The 18,134-nt window shown below is 41.9% G+C and overlaps 1 long non-coding RNA gene across 1 annotated transcript in view; it reads left to right on the top strand.

The window, feature by feature from the left end:
- Nucleotides 1-18,134, top strand: part of LOC308633314 — a 48,982-nt gene that overhangs the window by 18,868 nt on the left and 11,980 nt on the right. The gene's annotated exons all lie outside the window — the stretch shown is intronic.

The raw sequence follows: 18,134 nt of genomic DNA, 5'->3' as shown, positions 1-18,134 counted from the left end.
TACAAGACTCTGAAGCTTGGGGTCAGTGTTAAAGTCAATGTTCTTTTCAACACACACACGCACACCACAGAGATTGGGAGGTCTGTGGAATCAGAAAATATTTTAACAGACTCCACTGTTTCTTAAAAGAATAAAAGTTCCTGATCCACTTGCCTGAGAATGTTGAAGTCATTTCAGCCCCTGCCCAACACTGAAGGCCTGGGAGGCCCAGGGTTCCTGGGGATCTAGAAATGTTAAGGAGGGTCTCAATGGACTTCGGAGACATACAAGATCTATCGTTTCTTGCCAGCCTATAAAAATTAATCAGAATCCCATTTTTGATGCTTGCTGATAACTTTCAAGCCCTATCACAACCTTACTCTTCTGTCCACATCCTAGCAGGCTGAGAAGAAAGTCAGGGCCCATCTTTCTTTAGCAGGAGGTTTAAGCGTCACAGGTGCTTGCTGGCACTAAGGAACCCTCCCTCTAGCTTTACTGACCCACCATGAAACCCAAAGATATTTCCCTCCTCTGTTCTCCCTTCCAAATCCTCTTATGTGAGTAACAAGACTTTTGAATACCCTCTTGGTGCATGGGTGGTGTCATCCATCTTGATATCTGAACCAAATTTCCAGTGAGGGGCACATCCAGTGTCTATGGAGTGACTCAACACAGCCTCCTGTTTTATCTCTAGGCCCTGTGCTGCTCTCACATGTCTGGAATTCCCTGCCTTATTTCTTTACTGGGCTCCTCCTCCTCCCTGCAGGGAAGTTCCTAGGTCAGGCAGCCCCTCTCCAAAATTGTGAGACACATGAAGCTTATTTTCGGGAGTCCCATGTCTGCTGTTGTGATTTTTATTTCTCCTTCAGGAATTCCTCTCACAACCTTCAGCTATTAAGCCCCTTAGCTTTCTGCCCCACTTCTATATACCCCCCTACATTTAAAAAGCACTAAAGAAAAAAAAAGGATCAGAAAATCTCCTTCTCTCTAAAGCCTTATGGGACTGCTAAATTATAATCCATTACCTTTCTGGTTTTAGCAAAAGGACTTACTTGCTAACAGTGAAATATTAGGCATCAGTCATAGAAAAGGCTTTTGTGTAGTCAGAACGTCTTCACCTTCAACTGTCCAGTTAAAATTCCCCTCCTTTGGTTCACAGCTTCATTCAGCTAAAAGGCAATTTCCTTCCCTTTGGCAATTGATACCCAGTATGCACATAATTATCCCATCAGAATTGGCTGGGGGATGGAGATGAGGAGGATGTTTGGTGGTTAAGGTGGGAGAAAGAAGATGGAAACTTCCATGGTGGAAAGGTTGCAGGGGCCGACAGGAATGGTCAGACAGTTGGAAATTTTGGTACACTGTATTTTCCAGGTATCTCAGAGTGACCAGTGACCCAACGTACCGTAGGAGCTTGACTTAGAGAATATTGTTGCTGCCAGTGTTCTCAGAGACCATGCACTCAAACTTGCTCTTCCACAGTTGAGGAAAGCAATGATCAAAGGAGTCTTCTATCCAAGCTAAAATATTAGAAATCGGGTCTCCTGCCTCCAAGATGGCACCATCAGTAGTGAGATGCATTACAATGACTCTCTGAGAGACTATAAAGCCTGACCTTTGAGCGAGCTCCTTTTCTGATATATTACTGTAACTTACCTGTGTTCTGATGTGTCTGTGAATGCAGAAGTGGATCTGTCTATAGATGCCACTCCCTGGAGCTGGCCTAATCTCAGATGTGTCCATGGACACATGTGTGGTATGCAAATGAAAGTTGCCTGTCATGTGTTTTGGGCATGTGTGGGAACCAGTGTGATACCACATTAGCATGTCAAGGAATGGGGGTGTCCTTTAGCATCCCTCTGATGGGCAGGTTCTCCTTCAGACATGTGTAATCTTAAATAGCAGTTGAATGTTATTCTTTCCTCTTAATCATATAGAAAGGTTATGGGGCCCAAGATGCCCCCTTGATTTTGGAAAACAGAGAGACTGTTTAAGGGGAAAATCCTGCCCTTTCCAAATCAGTCACATTCAGAGGAATCTTATGGCAGTGAGCAGCTTCCTCAGTAATCCCAGTCAGACCTCAGGAAAATAGGCTGTAGCCCTTTTGGGATTCTCTCTCAGCAACCTGATGTAATTTTCACCTCTATTAGGACCCAACATATTGCTTCTTGAAAGATTCAGAAATAATTTCCAAATCAAACAAGGGAGAGGGTGTGCTATCCTCCCCACTGCTGTTTTTCTGTTATTCTGACCCCTGCAGAGTGCCCTGGGGCCATGGCCGGAGCTGTCAATGACACAGTGCAGATGTGAGTGGAGGAGTCCAAAAAAGCCCAGTAACCAAAGCACACAACTCACTGCTTCTGATACAGCATCAACACGGAAGGATATACATACATGTGTGCGCGTATATGCATATGTGTTGCTTTTCCTGTGAAAACTTAAAATCACCAAGAAAATTGCAAATGATCATAATCCTCTAGCATTAAGGGAGCCTGTATGCCGGTGCTGGGTTTTTGGAGGCAATCAGCTGCCTTCATCAGTGTGGTTCCCATTACCAGAGAACTGCCCAGAAAGGCTGTCTTGTTTCACCTGCCTCCTCCGAGGGAGGCCTATGGTGCCCTGTTGCCATGGCAGTCATTAAAAAGATGGGGATTCAAGCCTGAACCTGAGCCCAGGCAACCCACACAGAGAAGAAGATACCCTCCTCCAGATCTGGGTGCCTGGAGATGTGAAATCTGGATCAGGAAGGCCATTCAACAGGCAGGCTTGCTGTGCAAGTCCAGAGTGGCACAGTAGCTGCTGGCCCTCAGCCCTCGAGGCTCAGCATAAAATAAGATTTCGAAGGGTTTCCCTTCCTTGTGAACTTCCCCTAGGCTGGTCTTCCTTTTGCTCCTGGGAACTTGCAACCAGAAGAAGCAGAGTGGCAAAGGGGCTATCCAAAGATGATTTCTACCCCTGGTCACTCATGTTCTCAGCTCCTACGGGGAGTTCAAAGCCAGGATAAGTAGACTGGAGTAAATTTTGATATGTATTTCTTTAAAAACTTCACTATGGCTTCTTACTTCTTATTCAACATTAGTTGATGTCTACTGAGTACCCATCATGCACTAGGCATTGTGTTAAGTGCTTTCGTACACACACTTTCACATAGTCCTTAAGGCAACACTGAGAGGGCAGGATTCATAATTCCTTTTACTGAGGGAAGGATGTGGAAGTTTTGAAGGCTAGAAAATGGAAATTGAATGCTCTAGAGTCAGATAGACATGGCTTCCAGACCCTATTTTGTCTTTTGCTGGCTGAGTGACAGGGCAAGTTACTCAATTTCTGAGCCACAGATTGGCAGAATAGGGATTGCCTTATTAGAGTTGTAGAAATAAGTGAATCAAAGATGCATGCATAGCTAAACCTTGAAAACACAATAATGAGTGATGAAATCAAGTCGGAGAATATTATGCATGTGTAGTCAGCACACTGCCTGGAACACAGTAGACACTCAATAAATAAGGCCATGATGATTCCTGGAAAGATAGACCTAGCAGATGTGTGCAGGACATAACTGAGGAGGAAGATGCTGGAGAAGAAGAGTTGAAATAAGAGACTATGGGTTTTATCCCACATTCTCACCCAGAGTAAGAGTGGTAACAGGGATAGAAAAATAGATCAATAAAAGAGAATAGAAAGCCCAAAAATAGACATAGCATAAATTGGAGCTTAGTTTATGATAAAGAGGCATTATAAATTACTGGAGAAATTATAAGCCATTCAATAGTTATGTTAGTTTCCCAAATATGTGGGAAGGAAAAAAAAGAATCCCCAGCTCACAGCATACCCCATAATAAACTTCAGATAGCGTAAGTGCTCAAAAGAATTTTTAAAATATATTTTTTTAGTTGTAGATGTCTTTTTTTTTCCTTTTTATGTGTTGCTGAGGATCAAACCCAGAGTCTCACAGGTCCTAGGCAAGCGCTCCACCACTGAACCACAGCCCCAGACCTCAAAAGAATTTTTAATGATATGGAAATAAGGGAGGATTTATTTTATAATACATTAATATCAGAAATCATAATGGAAAAGGTAAAATTTAAATTTTCAAAAATATAAAGTAAAAGATAATTCATAAAAAAGAATAGTCAAGGGCTGGGGTTATGGCTCAGTGACAGAGTGCTTGCCTAGCATGTGTGAGGAACTGGGTTTGATTCTCAGCACTGCATATAAATAAAGGTCAACAATTTAAATATATATATGTATATAAAAGAATAATCAAAATATATAAAATTATTTAAGTCAATTTTTAAAAGGATAAAAAACAATGGAAAAATTAATAAAGACTATTGAGCCAATAATTCACATAAAAACACTAACTGTCCAATAAATATATAAAAAGTTGGCTCTCAACAGTAAGCAGAGGTATTATTCAATTTGAACAAGGAAATTCAACCACACACTTTTAGCTTGTTAAAAATATAAAATTATGACAAAACCAAGAATTGGTGAAAATGTAGGGGAAACAGGAATTCACCAGGGAGGTAAAATCATTTTGGAGAACAATTTCGGCAAAATCAAACAAAATTGCAAACATGTAATGCCCAGTGACGGAGCTCTTTCCTTCCTGGATATATCCTAGTGAATTTTTCATTTTCTTTTTTTTCTAATATTTTTATTTTAGTTGTACACAATACATTTATTTTGTTTATTTATTTTTATGTGGTGTTGAAGTTCGAACCCAGGGCCTTGCGCATGCTAGGCGAGCGCTCTACCACTGAGCCACTACCCCAGCCCCTAGTTAAATTTTTCTTTTTCTTTTTTTTTTAGTTTATTTATTTACTTATTTGTTTTTTTTATTTGTTTTTTATCGGTTGTTCACAACATTACAAAGCTCTTGACATATCATATTTCATACATTAGATTCAAGTGGATTATGAACTCCCAATTTTTACCCCAAATGCAGATTGCAGAATCACGTCGGTTACACATCCACAATTTTACATAATGCCCTATTAGTAATTGTTATTATTATGCTACCTTTCCTATCCCCTACTATCCCCCCTCCCCTCCCCTCCCATCTTCTCTCTCTACCCCATCTACTGTAATTCATTTCTCTCCTTGTTTATTTTCCCATTCCCCTCACAACCTCTTATATGTAATTTTGTATAGCAATGAGGGTCTCCCTTCATTTCCATGCAATTTCCCTTTTCTCTCCCTTTCCCTCCCATCTCATGTCTCTGTTTAATGTTAATCTTTTCTTCCTGCTCTTCCTCCTTGCTCTGTTCATAGTTGCTCTCATTATATCAAAGAAGACATTTGGTATTTGTTTTTTAGGGATTGGCTAGCTTCACTAAGCATAATCTGCTCTAGTGCCATCCATTTCCCTGCAAATTCTATGATTTTGTCATTTTTTATTGCTGCATAGTACTCCATTGTGTATAGATGCCACATTTTTTTTATCCATTCATCTATTGAAGGGCATCTGGGTTGGTTCCACAGTCTAGCTATTGTGAATTGTGCTGCTATGAACATCGATGTGGCAGTATCCCTGTAGCATGCTCTTTTAAGGTCTTCAGGGAATAGTCCGAGAAGGGCAATAGCAGGGTCAAATGGTGGTTCCATTCCCATCTTTCCCAGGAATCTCCAAACTGCTTTCCAAATTGGCCACACCAATTTGCAGTCCCACCAGCAAGGTACAGGTGTACCCTTTTCTCCACATTCTCGCCAGCACTTGTTGTTGTTTGACTTCATAGTGGCTGCCAATCTTACTGGAGTGAGATGGTATCTTAGGGTGGTTTTGATTTGCATTTCTCTGACTGCTAGAGATGGTGAGCATTTTTTCATGTACTTGTTGATTGATTGTATATCCTCCTCTGAGAAGTATCTGTTCAGGTCCTTGGCCCATTTGTTGAATGGGTTATTTGTTATCTTATTGTCTAATTTTTTGAGTTCGTTGTATACTCTGGATATTAGGGCTCTATCTGAAGTGTGAGGAGTAAAAATTTGTTCCCATGATGTAGGCTCTCTGTTTACCTCTCTTATTGTTTCTCTTGCTGAGAAAAAACTTTTTAGTTTAAGTAAGTCCCATTTGTTGATTCTTGTTATTAACTCTTGTGCTATGGGTGTCCTATTAAGGAATTTTGAGCCCGACCCCACAATATGTAGATCTGAGCCAACTTTTTCTTCTATCAGACGCAGAGTCTCTGATTTGATATCAAGCTCCTTGATCCATTTTGAGTTAACTTTTGTGCATGGCGAGAGAAAGGGATTCTGTTTCATTTTGTTGCATATGGATTTCCAGGTTTCCCAACACCATTTGTTGAAGATGCTATCCTTCCTCCATTGCATGCTTTTAGCCCCTTTATCAAATATAAGATAGTTGTAACTTTGTGGATTAGTCTCTGTGTCCTCTATTCTATACCATTGGTCCACCCGCCTGTTTTGGTACCAGTACCATGCTGTTTTTGTCACTATTGCTCTGTAATATAGTTTGAAATCTGGTATCGCTATACCGCCTGATTCATACTTCCTGCTTAGAATTGCTTTTGCTATTCTGGGTCTTTTATTTTTCCATATGAATTTCATGATTGCTTTATCTATTTCTACAAGAAATGCCATTGGGATTTTGATTGGCATTGCATTAAACCTATAGAGAACTTTTGGTAATATCGCCATTCTGATAATGTTAGTTCTGCCTATCCATGAACAGGGTATATTTTTCCATCTTCTAAGATCTTCTTCTGCTTCTCTCTTTAGGGTTCTGTAGTTTTCATTGTATAAATCTTTCACCTCTTTTGTTAGGTTGATTCCCAAGTATTTTATTTTTTTTGAGGATATTGTGAATGGAGTGTTTTTCCTCATTTCCGTTTCAGAAGTTTTGTCACTGATATACAGAAATGCCTTTGATTTATGCGTGTTGATTTTATATCCTGCCACTTTGCTGAATTCATTTATTAGTTCTAGTAGTTTTTTTTTGTAGACCCTTTTGGGTCTTCTAGGTATAGAATCATGTCATCCGCAAATAGTGATAATTTAAGTTCTTCTTTTCCAATTTTTATGTCTTTAATTTCTTTCGTCTGTCTAATTGCTCTGGCCAGTGTTTCGAGAACTATATTGAATAGAAGTGGTGATAGAGGGCATCCCTGTCTTGTTTCAGATTTTAGAGGGAATGCCTTCAATTTTTCTCCATTCAGAATGATGCTAGCCTGAGGCTTAGCATAGATAGCTTTTACAATGTTGAGGTAAGTTCCTGTTATCCCTAGTTTTTCTAATGTTTTGAACATAAAGGGATGCTGTACTTTGTCAAATGCTTTTTCTGCGTCTATCGAGATGATCATATGGTTCTTATCTTTAAGTCTATTGATGTGGTGAATAACATTTATTGATTTCCATATATTGAACCATCCTTGCATCCCAGGGATGAATCCTACTTGATCATGGTGCACAATTTTTTTGATGTGTTTTTGTATTCGATTCGCCAGAATTTTATTGAGGATTTTTGCATCTAGGCTCATCAGAGATATTGATCTGTAGTTTTCTTTCTTTGAGGTGTCTTTTTCTGGTTTCGGAATCAGGGTGATGTTGGCCTCATAGAATGAATTTGGAAGAGCTCCCTCTTTTTCTATTTCCTGAAATAACTTGAAAAGTATTGGTATTAATTCTTCTTTAAAGGTTTTGTAAAACTCCGCTGTATACCCATCCGGTCCTGGGCTTTTCTTGGTTGGTAGTCTTTTGATGGCTAATTCAATTTCATCCATTGATATTGGTCTGTTCAAATTGTGTGTATCCTCCTGACTCAGTCTGGGCAAATCATATGACTTAAGAAATTTATCGATATCTTCACTATCTTCTATTTTATTGGAATATAGGTTTTCAAAATAATTTCTAATTGTCTTCTGTATTTCTGTGGCATCTGTTGTGATATTGCCTTTTTCATCCCGTATGTTAGTAATTTGAGTTCTCTCTCTTCTTCTCTTCATTAGCATAGCTAAAGGTCTGTCGATCTTATTTATTTTTTCGAAGAACCAACTTTTAGTTTTGTTAATTTTTTCAATAGTTTCTTTTGTTTCAATTTCATTAATTTCTGCTCTGATTTTAATTATTTCTTGCCTTCTGCTACATTTGCTGTTGTTTTGCTCTTCCTTTTCTAGGGCTTTGAGATGAAGTGTGAGCTCATTTATTTGTTGGTTTTTTCTTTTTTTGAGGAATGACCACCAGGCGATGAATTTCCCTCTTAAAACTGCTTTCATTGTGTCCCATAGATTTCGATATGTTGTGTCTGTATTTTCATTTATCTCTAAGAATTTTTTGATTTCCTCCTTTATGTCTTCTGTAACCCATTGATCATTCAGTAACATATTGTTCATTTTCCATGTGATGTAGGATTTTTCCTTCCTTCTTTTATCATTGATTTCCAGTTTCATTCCATTATGATCAGATAAAATGCATGGTATTATCTCCACCCCTTTATATTTACTGAGGGTTGCCCTATGGCATAATATATGATCTATTTTTGAGAAGGATCCATGTGCTGTTGAAAAAAAAGTATATCCACTTGATGATGGTTGATATATTCTATATATGTCAGTTAAGTCTAGGTTATTGATTGTGGTATTGAGTTCTATAGTTTCTTTATTCAACTTTTGTTTGGAGGATCTGTCCAATGGTGAGAGAGGTGTGTTGAAGTCACCCATAATTATTTTGTTGTGGTCTATTTGATTCTTGAACTTGAGGAGAGTTTGTTTTATGAACGTCATAGCACCATTATTTGGTGCATAAATATTGATAATTGTTATGTCTTGTTGGTGAATGGTTCCTTTTAACAGTATATAATGTCCTTCCTTATCCCTTTTGATTAACTTAGTCTTGAAGTTGATTTTATTCGATATGAGGATGGTCACCCCTGCTTGCTTACGAGGACCATGTGCGTGGTATATTTTTTCCCATCCTTTCACCTTCAGCCTGTGTATGTCTTTTCCAATCAGATGTGTCTCCTGGAGGCAGCATATTGTTGGATTTGTTTTTTTTAATCCATGTTACCAGCCTATGTCGCTTTATTGGAGAGTTTAAGCCATTAACATTTAGAGTTACTATTGATATATGGTTTGTACTTGCAGCCATGTTTGATTATTTATCCTTTTTTTTTAAATTTAATTTGTTTCTCCATGATTATCTTTCCCCTCTCCCTCTGTCTTTACCGAGGCACTTCCCACTGATGGTTTTGGTTATTGTTTTTAATTTTTTCCTCGTGTAGTATTTTGCTCAAGATGCTTTGCAATGCTGGTTTTCTGGCTGCAAATTCTTTTAACTTTTGTTTATCATGAAAGATTTTTATTTCGTTGTCATACCTGAAGCTTAATTTTGCTGGATACAGAATTCTTGGTTGGCATCCATTGTCTTTCAGTGTTTGAAATACATTGTTCCATGACCTTCTTGCTTTCAGCGTCTGTGATGAAAAATCCGTTGTTAACCTTATTGGTTTACCCCTGAATGTAATCTGCCTCCTTTCTCTTGTAGCTTTTAATATTTTCTCTTTGTTCTGTATATTGGATATCTTCATAACAATGTGTCTTGGCATTGGTCTACTGTGATTTTGTATGCTCGGTGTCCTGTATGCATCTACAATTTGTATATCTGTTTCCTTTTTTATTTATGGAAAGTTTTCTGTAATTATTTCATTCAGCAGGTTACTCATTCCCTTGGTTTGAATCTCTATCCCTTCCTCTATCCCGATGACTCTTAAGTTTGGTTTTTTTATGTTATCCCATATCTCTTGGATGTTTTTCTTGTGATTTTTTACCTGCCTTTCTGAGTTGGCTAGACTCTTTTCAAGATGATATATTTTGTCTTCATTATCTGACGTTCTGGCTTCTATTTGCTCCACTCTGTTAGTAATACTCTCATTTGAGTTTTTAATTTGGTTTATAGTTTCCTTCATTTCTAGAATTATTGTTTGATTTTTTTTATAATCTCTATCTCCTGATAAAGATGATTAACTTCTCCTTTTATCTGTTTATGTAATTCGTTTTCAATGTGTTCTTTCCCTGTTTGCATTTGCTGTGTCATATCCTCTTTAAGGTTCCATTCCATCTGTCTAAGGTGTTCCTTGAGTTCTTTATATGACCATTTTTCTGATGACTCTAGGTCTTCCTGAATATTTAGGCTGTCCTGCATTGTTTGTACTCCTTTTCTTCCTTGCTTTTTCATGCTGCTCATGTTACTTCTTGTTCTGTTTGACTGCTGAGTTACTGTTTACTCCTATAAATTTATTTGATGCTTGGGAGGAAAGGTATTAGAAGGGAAGGGAAGAAGTCACTAAAGAGAATGAGAGTAAGCAGGTAGAATTCAAGGCAGGGGAAATAAGAAAATTGAAAAGAAATGAAAAGACAAAAGAAGAAAAAAATAGGAAATAAAAAAAGAAAAAAAATTTTTAAAAAAATAATAATAATAAAAATTAAAATTAGAAGAAAAAAATTTAAAAAAATTTAAAAAACAAGAAAGAAAAATGAAAATGAAAAAAAAAAACCCAAATCAAAAAAAAAAAAAAACCCAAAAAGCTAATAAATGCAGTCTTAGAGTTTGATTAACTTTTCTTCCAGTAGGTGGAGCTGTGCCCACCCAGCCAAGTTTCTCCTGTCAATACGCGGAAACCAATCACTGTGCAGCAGCTCCTCCTCCCAGACTGGGCGAGTCTCCAATCCTGAGTGCCTAGGGCCTCCGCTTGTGTCTAGTCACTTCCCCACTTTTCCTCTAGCCAGGCCCCTCTCACCGGTGACGCTCACCACAATACTGGCTACACTTCAAGTCTGCTGCTCCCAGGAGCCCTGTTTTCATGAACGACTGGGCACACTCTCCCTGTTTGCCATTCCCTCAGACCCTAAGTTTGTAGAGCTTGGGGCTGAGAATCCTCAGCGAATTTTACTTGCCCTCCGGTAGCTGGTGCAAGAGACCTCATTTGTCAGCCCTGGTGGGAGCGGTAGCCGGGAGTTCCGCGCCGCGGGTCCCACGCCACTCCTGATTCCCTTGGTCTGGCTATCGCGCTCACGGGAGAGCTGGGAGGGGCCCTTATGGGAGAGCTGGGAGGGGCCCTTAAGGTTTCCCCAATGTGTGGAGAAGGAAGGCTAGGGGATTACACACCTGTAGCCGCTGGTTTCAATGAAGTTATCTCCTCCTCCGCAGTCTGGTGACGTCAGTTCTCTGTCATGATGGTGTCTCTTGCAAATGGCGACAGTTCGTTTCCCTTTGCCGGGTGACCAATGCAACGGATGGGTCCTGACTGTCTCTCCTAAGCCCCGTTTCAATCCTGTGGCCACTGCCTCTGAAGGCTCGGTTGGCATTTACCTCCATAGGATCAGAAGGGCCGACCAGTTGTTTCAGCAGGATGGATTAGTGCTGAGTCACAGGTGTTTGTCTGCGGGAAGCAGGCGAACGGGAGCTTGAATTCAGCCGATCCCGGCTCAGTGTTTGTTCTGAGAGGCCCAGACTGTTCACCCCAGATCCACGTCAGCTCAGCATTGCCTAGTGATCCTGAGCAACAGCATTTAGACTGTTTATGACTCCCTATGCCCGCACAGATGAAGAGGTCAGAGACTTGATCTCTCCGCGCCCACCGCCATGTTGGATCTCCGTTAAATTTTTCTATGTGTTTTGTAAACATTGTTTAGAGGAACCAAAAAGAATAAATAAGAATGAATCCCACCAAGTGTTCACCAATGAAAGTATGAATAAAGTTAATAAAACTATGAGGCACCTGTATGAAATACTACACAGTAGCTGGAAGGCATAGATCAAATCCTCGTGTATCATCATAGCTAGGTCTTGAAAACCCAAGATGGAGTGATAAAAACAAGTTGCAGAATATTATGTATAGGATGATGCGTTACATATTGTTTATCTATACACTTGCTATAGTGAACATATAACGACATGGCCTGGGACACATGGAATCAATCACAGTGGTTGCTCTAAGGTGGAAGAGAGGGGACTAGGACTACTGTGAGGACAGGGAGTATTCAACTCTGTAATGATCTATTTCTTTTTTAAAAAAGATCTGAAATAAGAATTCAAAAATTAGTATTTAATTGTTTGAAATGGCAGGCACATGGACTCTTTCCAGAATTTTTTCCTTAAAAAAAATTCTAATCCAGGCTCAGTGGTGCATGCCTCCCAGTGGTTCAGGAGGCTGAGGCAGGAGGATCAAGATTTCAAAGCCAGCTTCAAAAACTTAATGTGGTGTTAAGCAACTAAGTGACACCCTGTCTCTAAATAAAATATAAAAAAGGTCTGGAGATGTGGCTCAATGGTTAAGCATCCCTGGGTTCAATCCCTGGTACCAAAAAGAAAAATAAATAAACAAACAAAACAAATAAAATAAATAAACAGACTTGAGATTATTCTGTATCATTTTTTCCTTCCATGATCTAGCTCTTGTTCACCTGTGTTCATCAAAGAGTAAGAGTCAGAGATGCCAAAAATCACAGGAGTGTCTTCTTGCTCTTCTGGGGGACTTTTTTTGATCTTGTCTCTGAGAGAATGTCTTTTCTTTCTGAGGCTCATTGGCTTTATCAAGGCATTTAACTTCTCTGGAGTCTTTGTAAAACTTACAGAGTGCGTGATATCAAAAGCAGAGCAACCACTCCAGTGATCTTGGTGGAAATAAATTATATAACTTCCCAAAGTGCAGTGAGTCAAACTCTGAATAAAACCTAGAGGACTATTGTATCAGTGGGGCTACAACAAGAAACAGAATTCACCCTGGAAGTCTCAGAAATGAGAATGAAAGGACTATTTACACAGGTATGGGCAGGATTATGGGGACACACAAGGGTGGTGAAGCCCCCAGGAATCAGCAAGAGGGAGGTCATTAGGACCCTAAAACTAAAGAGAGAAGGGGAAGGAACAGTGTAACTATGGCTTAGTGAAAACTCAAACTCCAGAGGAAGGGATGCCTGATGGCTACTAGAGTCACAAACGACCTCCACTAAAACCAGGGACCACATCAAACAGGCAGAGGCAGGGGAACAGGTGAGAAAACAATACCTTGACCCTTTCCTCTCAGCACTAATCTCTGCTGGGTACCTTCCATTGGCTAAACCCAACAGGAAGTCAGAAACAAGGCATCTTGGGAGTTGTAGTCCAAAGAAGCTGGCCCTTCCCCTCCTCTCCAGGGCCAAGAACAGATCTGGCCATGGGGTAGAGACAAAAAGAATGAGCAGCTTCAGAGCTAGAAGAATCCAAGTCATGGAGTTAAGTGAGCAATAATCAGATTTGTTTGGAAAAGCAGGAAAGACTGGGCCACGATGTCTGTGAGAAAGGTCACTGTTAAGGAATTGGAAACCAGAGAAGAAAAAATAACAGGCTTGGAATTGGGGCTGTTGAGGAGACCCTAGGGATAGAGGCTGGCAGGACACAGGAGACCCGGTGTGAGGAGCAGAAGGGCAGAGGGGCTTCAAGATGGGACTGGAGGCACCTTGGCTAAAAAGTCCCAACTTTTTCTTCCAAGCAGGGAGTTTGTAGGTAGCCATGGTTGTTGAGTGCACAGATGTGGAAAGAGGCAGGCAGCTGATGGAAAGCAGGCCAGTGGGAAGGAGCAGCACTGTGGGTGAGATTCAGCATCTGCAGGATCCTACCGCCAAGACCACCCTTCAGCCTGAGGCTGCCTGGGGAGCTGCTTGTCCTCCTAACCAGGCTCCAGGCTGTCTACAGATGTCTCTGGGGGTGGGGGCCTGAAGATACCTCCAGGAACCCCCGGCTGGCTGTCTCCCCCAGTGGCCCTCCAGCAGACAAAGTGACAATTATTAAGATTTCTTTCAGTTCTGCGCTTCTCTGAGGTCTGCCTGGCTTGGCTGAGACAGAGGAAGAAGAACGTTGAGCAGTTCAGGCCAGAGCCACATCCAGGCCCTGTTGTTCTCCTCTCATGTCGCCATCAGCACATTTCTAGTGTTTGGTGGCGTGTTTGAATTTAGAGGTTCTGTAGCTCAGCCCTGGTCAGTAGCAGAAGGAGAGAAGGTATTCACAGGTCCTCTTTTTGCTGCAATATTTCTGTGGTGACATTCTCCCAAACTGAGGTACTTGAGTCAGGGGGTGGTTTAGCCTCAGCCTCTTGAATTCAGGAGAGAGTGAATCTGCATGTTCCTTGAGAATTGGGTCTGAATTTTGGACCCCTTCCCATCATTTTTCACTTCCATAACACACTATTCCAGTAATGTAATGTAGTTGTTCAATTTAATCTAGTCTAGCCCCTTCCTTTCAAAGACAAGGAAACAAAGGCCAAGTGAAGTGGACATATTTCCTAGGGAAACCCAGTGAGGGTAGAGGCTCTACTAGAACCAGGGTTCCTTCTTCCTTGTCCACCACTCATTCTGCTTCTGCAGCATGAATCCCTCCATTATTCTAAGTGACTCCTAGGGAGAGTGTTTCCTTCAGGTGACAAGCATAGCACTTGGCCTCACAAGTGACTGCTGGCTTCCCCACCCAACACAGATGGGCTCTTCCTGGCACTGAGCTGGGTGCCACAGAAAGCTCTGAACTCAATTTTTTAATAGGAATACGTGTGCTGCCAAGTCGGGCTCCCCAGGGGACATTTTAGCTGCATGACTCATGGGGTATTCAGAGATCCTGCTCCATTTAAGGGTGATCTATTTACAAGCATGTGTTGGTTTTTAGAATTTTACGGTTGTTTGTGATGAGGGTGGAGTATGTATTCAGAATGTATGTGCCTCTTTTGGACTGTAAACAAAATTGTGTATATGTGTGTGTGTGAGAGAGACAAGAGAGAACATCACTGATCATGATTGTATAGGAGCTTTCTAGAAACATAACTAACTCTTGTCAGATTTAAAATGATTTTTCTGCAAAAAGAATTTGCTGTCTCAAATTAGACCTGCAGAGTATCTATCCTCCTTGGTGGCTAAGGAAGGATGAAGGAAAGAGGCACAGCTGAGGAAACGAAGGGAGTCTCCTCACCTGCATGGCCCTGGGCTTGGCCATGATGGTGTGGTAGTCATTCAGATGGAAGCAACACCCTTTTGCTCTCTTTTACCCCAACTTCTAAAACTACACTGCAGGACTCTGGGAGGCTGAGAAACTCATGCTCCTGTCTTGTACTCACCTTTGCCTCCATCTCAGAAAAGATGGATATCATCTAGCAAGTCACCTGGGAACCAGCTAGATGCTGATGGATGCAGATTTGATTGCAATGAAAGGTGTCCCAATGTATCTCCCATCACCTTGGATCTTCTAAAGGAAAGCCTTGACCTCTGGGGAGGGGAGCTTTGAAGAACAGAATGATAGAGGAGGGACCAACAGGGCAGTCACAGCCCCACCAGCTCAGCCTAGCAAGGGGGTGTGCAGACAGTGGCTTCATCAGCCACTAAGTTGCTCCAGAAAAGCCTTGGAGCTATTCTTGAGCCCATTGTCTTCTCACATGCAACTGACATGCCACACAGTCGGTCAGTGCTGGCTCCGGTGAAGAGCCCCAACCTGGGCACTTCTACCAAGCTACCTCCATCTGGGTTCACCTCTCTCTGAAAGAGTCTGTTGACTGTTATGGGGGAGGGAGGTCTGAATTCCCCTGAGACACTTTACTCTCTTCTGAGAACATCTTTGCCTGGGTCAACCAACTTTCCTCCTGTGAGGAAGGAACACTTTTGCACAATCCTCTCCGGAGGGACATTTGCCACCTGGAATCCAGCCCAACTGACTCTGCCAGGAGCTTGTGCAGCATCTGCAGAGCCAATTCCAGCTTACAGAGGACTCAGGCTGGCAGCAAGGACTAAGCTGAGATCACCAAACCCTTGGGACTGGCTTGAGTTCAAAATGCTGTGTGACCTGAGCCAAGAAGCAACAGAGCTCACTTGTGGTTCCTTGTCCTGAAACCATAGGGCCACCTTCTGAAGACCTGTCCCTGCATCCCACTCCAGCCTGATCAGATCAGAAAAATCACTTAATTTCTAGGTTCCTTTCAGAGGTCAGAGTGCCAGGGGTCAAAGCCTCTGATGTTCCGGCAAAATCCACACCTTTTACTCGCTCTGCCATCATCAACACAGCTAGGGAGCTGGAGGTGGGCGTTCTGAATGCTGAGGACTTAAGGCCCTGCAACTAGATCTGAAAGTCTGTTCACCCTTCTTGTTGAGATCACAAAAACAGCTCTCGCTACTGTAATGCTTAACTTGTAACCAGTACTGTTCTAAGCACTTTTTCAGTTAATTTAATCCTCTTGACAAGCTTGAGAGGTGGGTATTGTTATTGTTCCCATTCCTCAGATGAGGAAACGGAGGCCCTGAGAGTTTAATAGACTCCCAGGGTTCCCAAAGCTAGGAAGTGGCCGACAGCCTAGCACTGGAACCCATGTCCTCAACCACACCATTCTAGATATGGGGGGTCATGCCAGTTTTAAAAAGAAGCCTGTCTTCTCCTCGCTGCAGCCACTTCTCTCTCCTCCTCAGGTGACCATGAGGCAGGGCCGGGATTGCAGAACATGTGGAGCTCTCAGGAAGTGGCTCTGCAGCCTCCAAAGGTGTTGGCCATCTCTGGTCACTCATTAAAGTCAGGCATATAATCTCTCTCACCCACTCTGATTGGGAAGAGGTGTTGTTGTATTCTAATACACAGGTTTACACATCTTACAGGTTTGAGTCTACAGGAGTTTGCAAACAGCAGATGATCAGACTGACAAGATCTGATTTTGACCTTGTTCTGATTCACTCTCCTGCAGAGTCTGGGTCCTCTAGGTATGGGGGTGTATAAGAGTAAACTGAATATGTACCTTACCTCTCGTAACCCTGGAAAATGTTTTAGGGATCCCTGGTCTATTTATTTGCATAAAAGTAAGTTGAGAGCCTGTATTCACATAGCCCTAGTCCAACTGGCCTGTAACAAAGCTTTCTAAACACTGGAGTGCCAAGTGAACCACTAGCCTTGCCTACTCTACCCAGGCATTCATTTAAACAGAGATGATGCCCTTACATCCAGAAATAATGGCTACATCATAAAATATTAAGATTATTGAAGTGTCTGTGTGTGCACACAAGAAAGAAAAAGAGAGAGAAAGAGAGGAGAGCTCTCAAGGAAGGAGGAATATTCCTTATGGTAAAACAGGGCAGCCAGATGCATCAATCACAAGCCAAGCTGGTGGCCTCACTAATAATCAATCTTACCTGATCAGAAAAATTGACCCCAAAAGTCAAAGTCATCCTGATAATCTGGGGGAAAGGAATATGTTCACTTAGAAAATAGTATTTGATCTCCATGTGACAGATTCTAGATTAGAGATAGGGACACAGTAGAGAAGAAGGTTCCACATTTGCAGAGCTCACAGATTAGAGGGGTCATTGGACAGGTCAGTGGGTAATTGCACACAGCATGCAAATGGTACAAGAGGAAAAGCATGGGGGAACATGGAAGAGAGAGAGCAAGGGTGTCCTTTCCCAGTCTTGCGGGGTGGTTGGGAAAGGCTTCCAAAGTGAAATAATTTGTAGCCCAACATTTGGAGGATAAAATAGAAGAGGGAGGGGATGAAAAAAGAGCCACCAGTCTCAAAGACCCAGAGGGTAAAAACCAAACAGGTGCAGAGCCAAGAAGAGGGCAGAAGAGGCCACATATCCTGGTGTTGGGGGGCTCCTCAAAGAGGTGAGTCTGGCAACATCTACCAATGCCCAGAGAAAGGACGTAAGGTACATTACAATGCTCCCAGCACCATTCTCCTGTCCTATGCCACTGAAGACCCAGTACATGCAGGGCGCTATGAGATTTTCAGAGCAGAAAAAGCAATAACTGAGAATGAGCAAGAGCTGAGACTCAGGGGCCTCGAAGATGAGAGTGGGAGGGCCTCAGAACAAAGAGCTGGCACTTTATCCTGGGGGCAGTGGGAAGCCACTGAAGGATTCTGAGCAGATCCGATTAACAGGATCCTCCTGGCTGCACTATGGAGGGTGCCTGGGGGAGCAGATGAGGAGCTCCGAGCAGATGAGCAGACTGTAGCTACGCTACAGTCACTCTGAGGGAGAACACAGTGGCCTGACTCTGGTATAAAGTGTTCAAGAAAACACTTATTTCCCCTTTTCATCACTTTGCCTTGGGTTGCTCTGCCTTTTGGAGTCTCTGAAGTCAAGACTTGGGCTTTTACTATCAACAGTCGGCGGGAGTAAAGAAAGGGTTGGTGCCCCAGCACT

The sequence above is a fragment of the Spermophilus citellus genome, assembly GCF_964194105.1.
Source record: "Spermophilus citellus genome assembly, chromosome: 14".
NCBI lineage: Eukaryota > Metazoa > Chordata > Mammalia > Rodentia > Sciuridae > Spermophilus > Spermophilus citellus.
This window is presented reverse-complemented; position numbering and strand designations above follow the sequence as displayed.